Source organism: Phymastichus coffea, unplaced genomic scaffold (assembly GCF_024137745.1).
Source record: "Phymastichus coffea isolate CEN01 unplaced genomic scaffold, Cenicafe_Pcof_1.1 PCOF00185, whole genome shotgun sequence".
In the NCBI taxonomy this organism is placed as follows: domain Eukaryota; kingdom Metazoa; phylum Arthropoda; class Insecta; order Hymenoptera; family Eulophidae; genus Phymastichus; species Phymastichus coffea.
In genome coordinates this window covers 290,852-308,386 of record NW_026706996.1, presented here as the reverse complement: position 1 = coordinate 308,386, position 17,535 = coordinate 290,852, and the positions used below count along the sequence as shown (strand labels likewise).

The 17,535-nt window shown below is 40.2% G+C and overlaps 1 long non-coding RNA gene across 1 annotated transcript; it reads right to left on the bottom strand.

Annotated features, from left to right (window-relative positions):
• Positions 1–686: 686 nt before the first annotated feature.
• On the bottom strand, positions 687–12,764 carry LOC131673581 (uncharacterized). The gene is made up of 3 exons (XR_009302719.1): positions 12,304–12,764; positions 4,681–4,715; positions 687–3,130 (listed from the first exon to the last, which is right to left on the bottom strand). It is a non-coding gene; the product is annotated as an uncharacterized LOC131673581 (long non-coding RNA).
• Positions 12,765–17,535: the final 4,771 nt, after the last annotated feature.

Below are 17,535 nucleotides of genomic sequence, written 5' to 3'. Positions count from 1 at the left end.
ATGGGAAGGGGGTGAACAAGAATGAGGCTATATCAACCGTTATTACGGCAAATTATGAGGTCGTAAATCCTTGAAGACGAATTTGCATCAAATCCTGAGTACAAATCCCTTAAAAAACGAATTGTCGCTTACCCATCTGTGTTCATTCTTTTATTGTAGGAGCACACGTTCAAATCACTTGGACGTACGGATTGAGTCTAATGTACCGATATTTGAATCAACATAATTACGAATGTTTACCTTCGGCAGGCAGAATTAAGAAAACTTCGAAAATGCTTGTGCATGAACACAGGAATTATCAGTTGAGAAGCAAACGCTTGAAAACTACTATTAAAGTCGATCATTCACGGAACTTTTGAAAGACAGTAATCTGTTATGATCGCGGGTAAGCAGTTTCTCGAGACATTATTTTTTCTGACACACGAAGCCGCACCGCAGATTACACCCTTTTAGGTAGATTTCAATCAAGTTTTCATCATAACTCCGCTCACGTGGTGGAATTACAAGTCCAGAGAGAGAGAGAGAGAGAGAGAGAGAGAGAGAGAGAGAGAGAGAGAGAGAGAGAGAGAGAATTAATGGAGAAAAACGTCGAACGCTCCATAAAGTCATCAGTATCTGGCTATCAATCTGCGAGCGCATAGCAGCAGCAGTAGATAGCAGGATTCTGATGTACCGTGTGTGGAGTAGAGGGGCCCGACAGGGAGATGTATCGCGTGTGGGGCGAGTTTTTACACTGCACCGAACAAGTCGACTGACCTCGGCGCGCGCGGCTGTAGTTCAATTAGAGACGCGAGCTGCGGCATTATTCAACGGGAGGTAACTTCAGGATAATGTAAACCAGCGAGAGATTTTCTCTATAGAGACGTCAGTAAATAGTCAGACGTTGCGTCTCCGCGTTGGGTAGCACGGCGAGTCTCCCGTGCCAACACTCGCCACGCAGACCAAAGGTCCGACGATCTATCCGATTGTCTTGTTTCGTTTGGTCTCGACGGCATTCGACCAAAATACTCGCGGGCTCAACAAACTCTGACTTGTTGATCCAACATTTCCACTGTACGTGTTGCAAGCGTGCCAAAACTGAATCTACAAAAGAAGCCGGTTGGCGAGAGCAAGCGCGTGATCATCCGAATGCACTGATAGTAAAGGAGCAGAAAGAAGGAGAGTAGGTAGATAGATCGCGACACCCACGCGACCGGCTACGTTGCGCGTGGGCCAGCTTAAGGTAAGAGGAGGCCGAAGCGCGAATAATATCCGGCGTCCGATCCTTATTAAGAGTCTCGTAGTGGATGCGGGAAGCGCGCACTGTTTGCTCAATGCGAATACGTGCGCGCCTCGATGAACGCTAAACGGAGAAAGCTCCGCGGCAGCAAACTGCCAATTGATTTTTATATTAGGCGGGCTAGGCGCTTCTCGCCTTGAGATAAATCTAAGTATTTACGGAATGAACGCGATCTAGCTTAGCTTGAGTTTCGAGCGCGCGCTCACTTCCTGTGCGATCCCCCGGCTCTGCCGTTAAAGTGTCTCGCTTGCAATTAAGAGATACACGCCTGCGAATCGGCACAATTAGATTGCACACGCGAGTGAACGAGCAAAAATTAGCTGGGCTTTCTCGCTATTAGTTAGAGTGCTCAGGAAATAGCAGCACGTGTGCAGAAGGAGTGCGAAGATCGATTTAGGGCCGATCGATCTCGGATCCGTTAAAGGACAGCGAATGAGTCAGGCGTGACATACGATTATTGAATGAAAGACAACGAGCTAGTAATTACGACATCGTCTCCTTATTTCGCTTTCTTACTTTTTACTTCCAGGATTGATGCTCTTTACAAATTGCCAATGAGATGCTTATTTTTATTCGAGAAGAGTATAGTGTTTGACGACTTGATACATTAAAGGAGCGCATTTACTTGTAATTACTTCGTAAATATTCAGAGCGCAGTGGAGAGCCATGGCGGGAAAGGGCGACTTGCATAGGTACGACAGTGGTAGGTAGGCATGGCGAGACTGCAAAGTTAGTGTTTTCACGGCAGAACTTGCTCGAGCGCGTAAGTGGGTCAACCGGTTGAAGCGCCGAATCAGCAAGATTTCCGCAGCAGTCGATAGCCCCGCAACTCCTTACCAAGCTACATTCATCGATCCGACCATTTTCCGCAAATGAGTTGCTGCCATCTGTGCCGTCGTCGTGTTATTATTATTTTTCTCTGCAAGCGCGCATAGTAATCGATGAAGGCACGCGCTGCACGTATCACCCGGCGCGTTCTGTTGCCGGAAGCGCGCACTTAACCCGAATACGCGGCTTCCGGGTCATGCAGGGCGCGCGCGCGAAAGAGCGAGCGAGAGACCGAACGAAGGGGCAAACGAGCAGCTGGTCCGCTGAGGCGTCGCCTCGCGCACGCATACCGCAATTCTGCAACTCGACGCGTCTCTCTTGCAGCTGCGCAACCTTTTGCCAATGACTGTTATACTTCTCCGCTGGCCACAGTTACGTCACACTTGTACGCGCTTCGTTTCTTCTGAGCGGACAAGATTTTAGATCTAAGCCTGTCGCTGTTCCTGCTACAAGATCCATCCGACAGTTGGCGACAAAGCCGAATTTCATTTGGACAATGAATTTTTCTGATCAGAAAACGCAACATGGAGAATTCCAAGAAGCAGTCATTAGTGTACTCTACAGTCACTCGCACGTGTTCCCTTTCCCATTGGCCATCCATCGTGCTGCTTCTTTGATGTTCTTTTGTTGGCTGGTTTTGTACACGCGTGCGCGCGTGAAACAGCAAAACAGCTACGGCCAAAAGGATTGGACTCCTATGGAGGATCCACCAATGGTAGGGCACTAGCAGCGGCAGTGGCGGCGCTCGCACTGCGTCGCGACGTCCTGCCAGGAGAGATTCGATCAATACCGAAACGTGGAGGCGGCAGTCGATTCTACTGGTGGTGGTGGTGGTGGTGGTGGTGGTAGTGGTGGTGGTGGTGGTGGTGGTGGTGCTACTGCCGCTATTGCTGCTGGCGTCGAGAGGACGCTGCTTTTCCAAATTCGTGCGCGCAGCATAAACCCCAGACTACGTATACTCGGATCTGATCAAAGTGCTTTTTATTACTTGGACAGAAGATGACTTTCGTTCTTCAAAGCTACCTGTCAAAAACATATTTTTGCTAACCTTCTCTAATCGTGCATTGGATTAGTCTATAATATTCTGGCGATGCATTTAAAACGGACGCGGCAGGCTGTTCTTCGGCAACATAATGCATGTGCTATTGGCCAGTGTGCGAGCGCGGGATGGTCAAGGACGCGCTGAATCTTTCAATGACTTTTTTTAGCTTCCCTCAAATGCTATCAATTTAAAAGTTTTTTGCTCCAAAGGTCACAGTATCAGTTGCGCTCGTGCGCCTTTGCCGATTGTTCCTGGGTGTGGGCGTTTACCATTCATTAGCTTAATAGCTCTCGCCAGCCGTTTTATTTCGAGTTAATGATCCGTATTGCAGTACCTGTATCACACACGGAATCATTCCATACTGTTAATTTCAACGATGTTCCGCTAGATCGTTTATCGCTAATTGTTCGCCCGAGGAAAAGAAGCATCATCGTATATACATTAGTTTGCTCGGCTCATCACACCAAAGCGCTCTCGATTGTGAAAGTCGCACTCGCGAAGCTCTCTGACCTTGCTCTCGTTGAGAGAACAATAAGGTTGACTTGCGCAGGCTCGACCGGCGTACGTGTGAAATAGAAAAGATTCGAAATAAAGCACGTCGAGCCTTTGACTCAGTGCCGTTCGACGCCAGTGAGCCCGCAGAAAGTGTGAACTTACTACGGATTAGTCGTTTACAACAATCCATTTTTTTACTGCTTAATGGTACGAGTCAAACTAGCCTCACTAACCACCAAGCCAAACTGTGTGAATGTAGTCTACTTTTTTCCTCGCAGCGAGCGATCAAAGCTCATCTCGCGCTATCTCGTTTGGCACAACAAGATTATTGAACAAATGATGTTACATATCCCGCCTGCGGACGAAAATGATAGTTGAAGGGACAATTCGACGGAAACGAATAGAGAGTGCAACGAGAGAGGCAGCAAATGCAATGATAAAAATGATAAATCAAATGGAAAAACGATCATCAAATGGAGAGAGAGAAAGTTAGATAAGGCAGGCGATAGATTGACAGTTGTCCACTCGTTGAAAGATACGATTGCGTTCCGCTGTCAATGACGTCGATGACGATGCTGTTTGCAGCTGGGCAGCGAGTACATCGACCCACGACGCAACGTGTCCCGATGCCGCAGACAAAGTTCGACTACGATGGTATATCCTCTCAAAGCTCCGAGGCGCTTGCCAAGCTGCGAGAAAGGTTATATGTATATCTATTTCTGGTTCAGGAATGCCAGAAATGCCGGCCTACGAATAACACGACGACAAACCGAATAATCTCGCTCTATAGCTTTCAGAGGCAGCTTGGAAGACGTGGGGCGCGCGTGCCACAGACGATTTTTATGGTCTTTCTCCACCCACCCTCTTTAAAATATAAGCCCAACCCATCGAACAACTGTGCCTGGGTGTATATTTAAGAAGCAGAAAAGCGCTTTCCCTTGTTTCCTTTTTAGGGCCATATCCATTCCGACGAATGCACATTGGTGTGTTGGAGCGCGCACGCCAGGATGAATTCATTATAAATCGATTTACTCACCTAATGGAGGTTAGGCTTGAAGCTTTCGTGGCAACCTGCAATCAGAGGAGAAAATGCGTTAGAGAACAGCTCGGCCATGTGAACGTAGTCATTTGTCATAAGTAGCGTTTATAAGTCGGCTAGACGGACTCAACTCGCGCAGTTTATCAAGGATTACGCCAACTCGTACTTTCAACAAGCATCGATGAAAACAGTGCCAAAGGAGAAAAAAGACAAAATGCATCTCTCATTAGAGAAGTCTGAATTTACGAGTGTCCGTCTGCGAGACCGTGCGACACAGACGACAAACTCCGCGGACCATGAATCATACAAAGTGAAATTGAGCGTGGACAATGCGCTCATTCTCTGGGAATTAGCGGGGCGCAATTTTATAGCCTGTCGAATGGTGTGCACGCGCCTCGTCGTTGCAAGAGAAAGCGGAAGCGTAGGCGTGTACCATTGTGCGCGCACTAGCGAGCAGGTGGCGAGAAAATAAAATGCGCTTGATAACTTTGTCGCGCGCGTTGGGCGCCTGAGTTCCCAACAGACAGCCTTCATTATATGTTGTTGTTTGTACAGGGAGGATGCGCACTAATATGCACAGATGCTTTCGTTTAGATACCAACTTTTCCAGGCTTCTTTTTTTCTTTTCTTTACTTTGTCTTTCGTCCTGTTGTTTGCTCGCGTCTGACACGATTCGCGCAATTATTCGCTAGAAGATTGTCTATCGACGTAATATTTACTTTCCACCGAATCTACGGACCTGCCTTCAACATCGTCAACAGTTTATCGAAAGAAAGTTTCCGTTTTTATTTTAAAGAACCGCTTGATCGATATATGAATTTATAAATGCGTCACCCACTTTACTAAGCAGCCAGCCGTAGATACAGAACACGCGTAAGAGAAACCACAACTCGTCGAAAACACGCGCGCTCCACCACTATCGATCCGACGAGCGTGGAATTCGCAGAAAAAACTAACCTTTAGGCTCTTTTTTTTTCTTTCCTGCCCAACGATTTTCTCCCTGCTAGCCCCCTCGTGCTGTGCCAGGTAACCGCACTCTCGTATATTTTAACCTATGCTGCCGTATACGTGTCCTCCTATTTAATCATTATCAATTGAAATCAATTATTTAACTTGCCAGCATTACGATTATCTTAATTTTTGTCACCGGTTAATTATAAAATCCGACGCTGAGATCAATAACAGTACTGCCCGAAGAAGTCACCACCTCGGCGCAACAATAAAACAGACAAGAAAACGAGAGTCCGAAATAGCGTGTGCATGCAGTACGATTACCGTCACACGCACGCGCATACGCGCACGCGGTTCCTCTTTCTACCCCGCGCCCTCGCATAAACATTGACTCGCGCGTGCACTGACCTCTCGAGCGCCGAGCCACAGCCACGCACGTGCCAAGCTCTCTTTCTCTCTCTCTCTCTCTCTCTCTCTTCGTTGCATAGTGTGTACATCTAAAGATTTGCCAAGCTTATACGCAATCGACGCTATCTTACACGCCACAATGATACACATCCGTTCTTTGCGTGCAACTTTATTCGAACGGTAGTTCTGTATAGTCCGTAATGCGTCGAATGAATTCATAAAGTGTTAAAAATGATCTACCCAAACATCTTTTTTCAACTGAATTATCATAATTACTGCGTTTGAGATTATACCAAGATTCAAATGGAAATTTAAGTGGCTCGTTACGATGCCTGAGGCGCGAATAAAAAAAATGGCTAGAGCGAATCTATGAGTCACGTTGATCGCCTTGAACTTGAATTTTATAAGGTAAACGTCTAAAACTTTGTAGATCAACCGACATTGATCAAATATAACAGTAAATATGAAACACATAGAGTTTCAACAGTCGATATCAGTTGCGACAAGAGTATTTATGGAAATGACGATCGATTCTCGACGTGTGCGTATTCGTTCGTGACGAAGTAATTTATAAGCATTTGCGATTTGCTCTGTTGAATAAGACTAGACTTTCGAAAGCATTGACAATAAGCTTTTGCAAACTGAACTAACTGCTGCCACGACGTGATGGCCGTGCAAGCAAACAGAGAGGGAGGGGGAGGGGGAGAGAATAGATTAAGAATAATTACGGTTTTGTTACTCGGCGATAATGGAAAGCTGAAGCAGTAAGGTGACATATCGCTAGTGGTGGTGCAGCGGGTGCAGACGCATCGGCTCTCTTCTTCAGTCGCCCGCGTGTGCAAACATAGTTTCTCTCTAGCTCGGGCAAATGAAGGAGTGACAGGTGACCGCGGCTGTCGATCGGCCCCCCTTCTCTTTCTCTTGGTCTCTCTGGCTTACCTGTCCCTCTTGACGAAACGGAAAATGCCTAGCTCAGCGAACCGAAGAAGAAAGGAGTGAGCAATGACTTGATAATTGGACTCGAATTTCTCCCCCTCCCCGTTCCCCTCTCTCTCTCTCTCCGACGCTAACAAAAAGAGAAAAAATGTGCCTGTGCAAAGTCTGCGCGCCGAGAGCTTGAGTGGCCACTTCTAGCAATGCCAAGAAAAAGCCTATCTTTTGTCCATTAAAGGACGGAGGCGCACCGACGGTCAACAGGATCCCTGGAGAGCGATGCAACTACTTCAGTTACTCGCAGCTTATACCTATGGATCGATCGATCCAGTTCCTTCAGATTTCTTCCCACCTCGGCTGTTATCGCGGCAGTACAGGGGGCTTGGCCGCCTCGCGGTTGTTAAGGCGATTTCACCGCTGAAAAGCTTCCGGGCGGCTTTTGCGTGCGTGCATGCGCGACCTGACCTAATTTTTCACCGAGCTGCCAAAGAGCTCCCGCATTGATTCTCCAGTTTGCGCGACAGCACGTCGATTAATCGGTGCCGCGCGGCTACTAGTTTTCCCGAGCCTCGAAGACTTGCAACGCCTTTACTCGTACTGCCAATAGTGATTTTGATAATTTTGCGCGCGTTTCCAATGAGAACTACAGCCGGGAAAAGGCCTAGGAGAAAGAAGCGACCGAAAAAGCCAATTTCCTAAGTTTTGACAGTCGACCGCTCTCCGAGCATGTATCTCTGAGTCACGCGCTCGTTATCCGAGATATAGCTCGTCCGTATATATGTGTATCAAGCAATAACTAGAGCCCCGCCCTTCCTACACCCTTATCAAACTCGTACTCTTACTTACACATATCTTTCTGGACGACGGAATGTCATAGAGCACACGTCAATGGGACTATTTCGTAAGCATACGCGAGCAAAATGAAGACTCTTCACGCTAATTACGGGTATAATTTGCTAGTTGTAGCTTGACCGATCGGTACGGCGAAATTGAGTCTAGGGGTTATCGCTTTCGTGCTTTCCTTTGTCGGTACCCCGAATACAAACTCAATCCGATTACTTATCATCCGAGCAAACTGACTAGATTTATCGAGCTAGAAGACACACTTTGCCATATATTATACTTGGGAGACTCGTCGTGTCGACTTTGATTCATTACGCCGTCTTTTTTTCTTGTTTGCGAGAGCCCGCTAATAAGAAGCTTCATTTTCGCACTCTTATCGTTTTGACGATTACGATTTTAAAACTGGTAATCGTATTTGTTCCATGCATTAATGCGCTTTTGATGTGCCATGACGATACTCTTATTGTTTAATGTCACTGAGCGAGTGCTATAATTCATAACGAATTATAGCATTCGCTACGTGGAAGAAACAGCTGCGTAACTATATGTAGTCACGAGCGTCACGCGTCAAAAATCAAAGTTTAACCTTCATCTCCAAATAGTTTTCTCACATTTCTTCCCATCAAAAAACGTCTCTATCTGTGTAACAAAATAATGTCTCGCGATTTTAAAGCCATGTTCACTTTTTTACGAAAAATGTATTCCATGAACCTTAAATAATCTTTTTATAATTCTGACTGTAAAAGTTGTGAACTATTATTATAAATAGTCTTTCCTGGAAATATATTTCGTTCAACAGTCAATGAATGGTAACATTACTTTGCCGAAGTAATATATTGCGATAGATCTTTCGAAAGAAAAAAAAATTAAACTCAAGCCGTAAATTCAAAGTGAATTTATGAATGAGATTAGAGAGCAAATGAGAAATTTTACAATGAGTATGATAAGTGAAAATACTCATGTCTGTAACATCGCATTGGCCCAGTTCCAAAGTAGGAGTTTGCGTGCTGGACGAAAATAAGTGAATCAGCTGGCCCGCGTCGGCTTTCCGAAATAGAGCGATTCAATTTTTCACGAATATAAATCACATTTCGAGCTTATTCTACGGGGCAAGTAAGCTACGCACATTCTCATGACAAGATTCGGCATAGGTGGTCATTTAAACATAAAATAGACTCTACAGTTACACGTTCAGTTGCTCGATAATACAATACTACTAAATATGATACGTCATTAAAGTACGATCAGGTGTTGCATGCCCAATAAACCTATAACTCGTTCACATATTTACGTTGTACGAGGTTGACCAAAAAGTCGTAAAGATGGCAATGGATGCAAAGTTACGCAGTATACACACACGTGCAAAGTAACAATTGTATGTACGAAGGTGTGAAATAAACGTGAGGTCATGCTATAATTGGATAGTGAGGAAGATTGGATGACACTCTTGCATCATGGTTTGATTTTAGACTCTTGAAAAAGGACGGCGACTTAAAACTGTTAAGAATGTAAAACAGTCATGAGAAAGTGCATTTTACATAATCGCACGTATGCATAGCTGCCTTCTGGGGCGTGTCGAAAAATATCATTAATACTTCATGCTCTTGCGCACCACGCTATCTTTTTCAGATTCTGCAAAGCAGATTATGTGTTTGAGTGCTCTGAATTGCGCCGCCATGAAATGTCTGCGTCGAAGAGAAGTCGGCCAAGTGCAATTATTTTCAAGTAAAAACAATAAATTGGTTGAATTTTTAAGCCTCGAAAGTATACGACCTCGCAATCCACGCAAATACAACTACCACTTTATATTATAGCCTAAGTTACGTTTCTATACCCGTGCATTCTTTAGGTCGGATAGTTAGTTCTACCCTATGGTACCAAGAAACAATTGTGATAAAGTAGACTCGATATTCATTCTTGTTCGGCCGTATGTTTTAAAAATTATTAATTTTAAATTATCACACCGAATATTTTTCTGTTGGCACTAAAGCGGATAAAGTTCAATACTGCCTTTCACCAAAATAAAATGCTTTAATAAATGATAGGCTGTAAGTTAGCAATCTTGATAGCTGTTAAGGCTATTAAATTACCTGAAAAAATAATGGCGACGTCAAGTGGCGATCGTGTATTTCTTTTTACCACCTTCAGAAAAGAAAGGAATGATTAAGAGATAGTCCTTATTTTCATCGGATGCTCAAAAAATAATAAAGCCGAGGGCGAGGTTCCGATTCAAAAATTCTAAGCTCCGTCATCGCGCTGCTAACTCGCGCGCGCTCCGGCATCCCGGTGATGTCATGGTTTAAACATAGATTATCGCACATGTATATGGGAGAGTGTGTGCGGGCCGAACTCCGCACCGCCGCTGCTGTTATACGTGCCATTCGTGAAGAGAAAATATCAACGTCGCTTCAGCTTTTTTAACTTTGTTGCTAATTCCGTATACATTCGTTGATCACTTACTAGAAAACTACCTTATATCTGCTTACATTTTTATTTTTTCCATTATTAATTGCATCTTTTAGTTGAATATGATTTGCAATGCACATCATATAATCGTCCTGATAATTAGCCGATATCCTATTGAACAATTTATATAAGAATTCCTGCTCGATGTTTTAATATTATTTAGTCGAAGTCCTTATCGATTAAAATATTCAGTTCAAGTAGATACGCGACGCGGGACGTTATCTCAAGTGTGTTTCACTCCTGCAGTCTTATTAAATAATTACACCTCAAAATAACGCCCACAAAATAATAACTGGCTACATATATGTAAGTATATATATACATACACACACATACGTATGTGTGTGTGTGTCACTCACCACTCGGAAAATAAAATGTGGTCTTTGCGCTGAGCATTTGTTGTCACAGGAGATACATCAAGCAAACAATTAGCATCTGCTATTCTGATATTCGACACAGTATCAACAAACACTCACTTAACATAACAAGAGAATCATTGTAGGCCAATATCAGTAAAGGCAGCTACGCGGCACTCGGGTGAACAGCTCGAGTCGAACACTGGGCGAGGGCCTAACCTCAAATCACAAACGTATAGTTTTCTCGTTTATTAGGACGTAAGAACATGGCGCACACGCACTTGTTAAATTTCTTCCCTCGGCTGAACCGCCCTCTCTCAATTGCGCTCTCGGCTGTCGCTTTTGTTTGAAAAACACTGTGAGAAGGGCGCGGCGTGTGCAGCAATAGCAGCACCAGTCTCGCCGGTGACGATAGTGGCTCTGTGGTGTAGTTGCAGCCGGCAGCAGTCCGAGCTTCGACCGTGGTTCTCTCTCTCGCGCTCGACAAACCGGCTGAAATCAAGCGAGACAGCACGCCAGCCAATCATGAGCAACACTCGCTCTCTTTCTAGACGCCGGTTTTTGTGTCTACAACGCCGTTTTGTTACCTCCACGATCGTCAGCCAGCCAAATAATACCCATGCTTCACTTCTACCTATATTCCATTGTTTCCTTCAACTGCACATTTCACGATAATTGCGTTGGCTTTGTCAAACATAGAGCTTCATCGAATCACGATCAGTTGCTTCAAGTTGACTTACGACATTCCACGAGCATTTGTTTTGATTTTCAAATATTTTTCCGGTCTGTTTGTCACTTTACATATCGGACTCCCATTCGTAGAAACGTACAGAATGGGGCATAAGAAAAATTTGTTATGAGTAGAGAATTTTTGAATGATCTACCTTGATACGATTCGCAAGACCGTTCGTGTTCCTTTTTCTGTGTTCATTTGTTGATAAACAACGAGCGCCTGTTTCCGATAATAATTGACAAATGGAATTGCATTTTTTTAATTACCTGAAGCATAATGTTCACAGCCGTACATTGTTTTTCGCGTTCGATCTTTCTCCTGATTGAGAAAATGGCGGCGAATTTCGACAGACAGAGATATCACTCATACAGAGCAACAGACGCACAACGACATGTTGAGTGTAGAGAGAAAAGAGGAAGAGAGGACAAGGAAAAGAGAGAAAGAGGCGACGCCGCCGGGCCCGGCCGCGTACGGCGATCGCCGTGGCAACGGAGCTCAGCCTAACCTCAAACAAGGGAGTCTTAAATAACGGGTTAGAACGTTGTCGCGTGCGAGGTCTTTTCCATCGGCCGTTTGGAGTTTCGGATTTGCAACACATCCCTAGATTAAATCTCTCGTCGAAAGCGCTAGCGATTACTATCGTTGAGTTGATTCTGCATACTCTTCCCACTACCTCGTTCTTTCTCTTTCTCTCCCTGTGCGTGTGCGCATCGTAAGAGAAGAGAGTTAGAGTTGACTTTTCAGAAAAGTAAAAACCGACCGACTTCCCCTAAAAGTTCAGAGAGATATGCATACAAGCCTAGATTAGAAGTACGTTCCAACGAGCGTAATGATAAGCGCGGGGTGGAAGGTATGAATAGCTATGGTGAAAAGAGCGCCGGCGGCAAGCAGGCAGCGAGTAGGTATATATGCAGTTAATGATGGACTCACCGCAAAGTAAACAGTCACTGTGAGACTGGACTTGTCCCTCACTCTCTCTCTCTCTCTTTCTCTCTCTGGATCTATGGAAGGTGCCGTCCGTGCGGCGAGCAGCCTCCCTCGCTGATAAACTCGCTTGCTAGGTGCTTTTTCCAGCGAAGGCGTCGTCCTCTCGGCGGGGCGTTTCACTTTACAGTCCCCTCTCTTTCTCTCTCGTTCGTCCGTGCTTAGTCGCTTGGTCGTCGCGCGCTTTCGCAGACCTGCCTCAGGAAATTCGATGGCTACTAGCTCGCCGAGTTAATGGCATTATCGCCGCAGCGGTTAGCTCGCACGACGAACACATACACGACCGATACACCACGTCCGAGATGAACCGCCGCTCACGGAACACTGCCTCTTTTACGTTTAACGCTCCAACTCACGCTCGCACTGATCCCCGGCCTGCTTGTCTGCCTATATCTACACTTCAACTCAAGCCTCAAGCGGCTCAAGCCTCAAGCTTCTCTCTCTCTCTGTCTTTCTCTCAGCCGTTTTGTTGCACGCGGCATACGCAAGAGGGCGCCTCCTCCCGTCTTGCTTGGCACAGCACAACTGCACAACCTGCCAATACTACTTTGCTTTGCACCTTGCTCTACATTTTGATAAGTGCCCATTAAATTGTCACTGAACACTTATAATTGTGTCAATTTAGCGTTGTTAATTCACTTTCATCAGCTACTTTTGCAACTTTTATAGCTGTAACATACTAATATTATCTCTACTTAAATGTCATTGTTTCAATCCATATCTGATTTGTGAGGATATTTAATGATCATCAATAGGAAAACTTTAGATATATTTTTTACGATAAAACTAATAAGTTTGTTCTAGACTTCACCTTCGTTTGATATATTTGGTTCATTTTTTATAGGTCTAAGTATACTATTCCCGCCTTGTTTCCACGTTCCGCAATTAGAAAACTTCCTGTTTACCAACAGCAGATAATTTCAAGGTGTAGTAGATTAGTAAATCATTGACAAGGTAGATGGCTACATCTCGTCATAAAAGTACGAAGTATTCAATTTTTAAATAATCAACTTCATACATTAGATTTTAAATGAAAACACTTTAATTAAAAAATATAATTTTTAATTACTTCAAAGTCTATAGAAGAAAAAACGTTTATATTCATACATTAATTCTAACTAGCAAGTTTCTATACTATTTCGTATTGCATGGTACAATTGGACTATTATAATTTTATATAAATTCATTTCACATTGAAAATTGAAATGATTGTAATATACTTATAATAAATTTACAATGAGTAGGTACTCAAAAATAACTCAATAGTAAAACAGCTCCTATTTCCTGTATACCGCGAAATCATGTTGATACTAAAACATTTGATGAAAGATTGAATAACGAAATATCAAATGCTTTATATGAAGTTTTAATGTCAATATTATTAATTCAAGCTACAACGATTGTTAATATTATTGTAACTGCTGATTTTAAATAATGAGCACTTTCTGCTACCAATTTGATATTACGCAACATCATAAGGTAGCTGAATACTTCTTCTTATGAATTAATGTTATATAACTGCTACATGAATTCGCACTAGCTTTACTGTATATAACTTTAACTTTTAAAAGCTACAAATGACCACGTGTCATTTCTACCTTATGATATAACTCTTTAGTAAATTCATAATATTTTACATATCTTTAAGATGATACTAATTAGCCTGATTTGTTACATGCCAATTGTATGCTAGATTTTTACAGTTTGTTCTGTGATCTTTGATGCTAAATACGTTACCTTAAGAAGATAAAAAAATATTTAGAATATAAATTTTCATAATTTACTACGAGCCGAATCGTAAAATAAAAAAAAACACTGAGGATCCTTTTGAAAAGAAACTTTAGTAAATTCATAATATTTTACATATCTTCAAGATGATACTAATTACCCTGATTTGTTAAATGCCAATTGTATGCTAGGTTTTTACAGTTTGTTCTGTGAGCTTTGATGCTAAATACGTTACCTTAAGAAGATAAAAAAATATTTAAAATATAAATTTTCATAATTTACTACGAGCCGAATCGTAAAATAAAAAAAAACACTGAGAATCCTATTGAAAAGAAATGCCCGAAAATTCATAAGTAAATAATGGCCAAAAATGTTACCTGAAATTATAGCTATAATAGTTATAGCTATATAGCTATAAAAGTTTAGAGCAGTGATTTCAGGTTTAGAAAACGCATTTTACTTCATAATTGTGAAAACTTTTTATTGCTTACTTTAAATTTTTTATGTATTCGGGGTTGCTTCTTCTGAAAATTATATTTTTAGAGAAAGTTCGGATCCCAAAAATGTATGCATGTGTGTTGGTATATGTGAATGTCTTGAACATTGGTACATTTTACTGTTCATCAGCTCCAGCAATATTTATGCAACTCAAAAGTAACGTTTCTCCTCTCTAAAACCTAAATTCATTCATTTTTCAAAACCATCAGTCGATATTTTTCAAAGTTATTGCAACTTTTCTTTACGTTAATTTTATCAGATTTTTTTCATTTCTGTTCATCTTTCTTTAGTAAACAATCGAACACATTTTGAAAGCGATTAATCTACATTTAGAAGATATATTGAAAATTTTCGATTTTTTTCATTATTTCATATTTTTACATTTTCAGCAATATTGATTTCGTCTAAATGCGTCTGACTGCAATCATTATGAAACTGGACAACCATTTTTCTACTCGCTCGGCTTAAATCTGAAAACCATTTGAAGGTATATAGGCGATGTGTCAATATTAAAAATGGTTCTGTTGACTTAGGCATTTGTTGATGGCAAATACTTGATGCAGGCAAATAAAATTTTACATTAAAAATATCTAGATTTTCGAGTGGATACCCAATATATTATTAAATTTTATTATTCAATGTATAATCGTTTTGCTTCTCAAAATTTGAAAGTAGAATATATATATAAATAAAACAATAATGAAAATTAAGCTTTTTTCCATTCGAAAAGTGTAGGTTTACAGAGAATTTCGAAGGGGGCCTTTTTATGGTTGGTTAAACTTGTCTTCTTTTCCAATTATCCCGATGACATTGAAAAATTGTGATTTCGTTGCCGTTTTTACAATCTAATTAGAAAATTTAAGTTGAAAAATGCGTCATTAATTTTGCTACTTCGTGTAACTGGAAAATTTGAAATTCATATTTTTGTATAAACGGTTTTCCTGAAAAGACTGAGGTCAGCGACATGTTGAAAATGATGCATACCTGTGTTTGAATCTGACTTTCATTAAAACCTTAATATTGGATTTTTCTAATTTTCTTTTTATTATAAAGATTTTTCTAATTTATAACCTTTAAAAGTAAATTTTTTAATTATTTCAACATATGATTTTTAAAAAATAAAACAGATATTAAGTTTTAAAAAAGTCAATTTATATTAGAAAAATTAAAACTACATGAAAATAATGATACACGAAAAATTAAATTTTCTGTACATTAAAAAATTTCAGTGTTCTTCAAAAAAGCATAATGCTAATACAAATATCAACAAATCTGTTAGTTTGGTATTTTCTTTATAAATGAAAACTTGTGCCGTGAATATTAAATATAAATGTTTAGCATATTATTTTTACAATAATCTAATCATAGCTATAGATATGTGTCTGCAAAATTTTCTTTATTCCACTGGAATTCTCTGCCCCCCCCCCTCCCGCTACCGCCGAAAAGAATTGAACAAATTTTATATATAATTTGTACATATATTATTCCTATATATTTATTCCGCAAACAAGGTACAAAATATGTACAAATATTTTTTGCACATATTTAGCATGTATTAAATACAAAAGCGTACATATTTTATATATATTATGTACAAAATAAACGTAATATCATTCCAAGTTAATACGAATTAAAAAGTAAAATAAAAACAATTTTATATTTAATAGTTAAGAAAAAAGTGTTGTTCAATTCTTCCTATTAAATATTAATATTAAAAATATTCAATATTTTTAATATTTTATAAAATCAATTGTGATGTATATTCTATTTCTCATTATAATTGCATTCTTTTTGTCTATTTTACCATCTATTATAAAATTTAATAACATAAAATTTTGAATACTGCAAAAATATAATCACTTTAATGACGTTTTATGGTGGCTCCCGCGAGTTGTCCATGGGAAAAGAAAATAAACAATACCTTTTAAATTATAACATTTAAGCTTTTTTGTGAGATTTTAATAAAAAGTGATTATCGATCTAACTTATGAGAAATTATAAAAGGGAAAATATAAAAATTTGACAAGATAGGTTAGATTAATACGTTCATGTATATTCATTTATCATATATAATTTAAAAACTAACTAATAGATTCTTCCAAAAACCATTATACTATTCAAGAAAACTTACTGAAACCATATTAAAAGAAAAACGCATTGATTATCGATCTAATCAGTAAGATATCTCATAAAAGTTATATCAAATAGATGTATTTTAGAAACGAAAAGTCAGAAGGGGGACTTACAAAAATATTATTTCTAGTATTTTTATTATTAAATGACGTTAAAGATATTTCAATGACTAGTTGAAATTAGAATTATTTTATAAACTTATTTCTGCCAAAAATTTCACAGTTTGATAAAACTCTCAACGGGACCCCTTCATGATATGAAGCAGCGCGTAGGAGCCACCTTAATTTATACTGCTACACTTCCAACGTCAGTCGTATTAATATCAGCTATAAGTTCTTTATTTATTTTAGGAAAATTAAAAATTTTATTAGTTTTCAACCTATTTTTAGTTTTGATATAATTACAAACACATATTTAATATCTAAACTTATATCAACTATATATTTATTTATTTTCATAAACATACTATTTATGTACATATATAAATGAATTAATTGACCACAGTTTTTCTTTCACGCAGACAGCGAAAATACAGTTATGTTTCATATGATTTTACATAATTTTCCTTCAGATTTCGTAATTGGCCTATTTCATTTTATAACTATAAAATTTTCCATGGTTAATCAAATGAGAGTAAAAGAGTTGACCATGAAGTTTATATAAATTAATTAGCAAGTGACAGCATGAAAGATAGAGAGCTGTATTGCCTATTTCAAAGAACTTTATATTTTGTTATTATCAGAAATATGACATTACTATTAACCGCATGCTTTCATTTACAAGTTTAGATAAGGACAGATTGTCAGTAAAAACCAATTG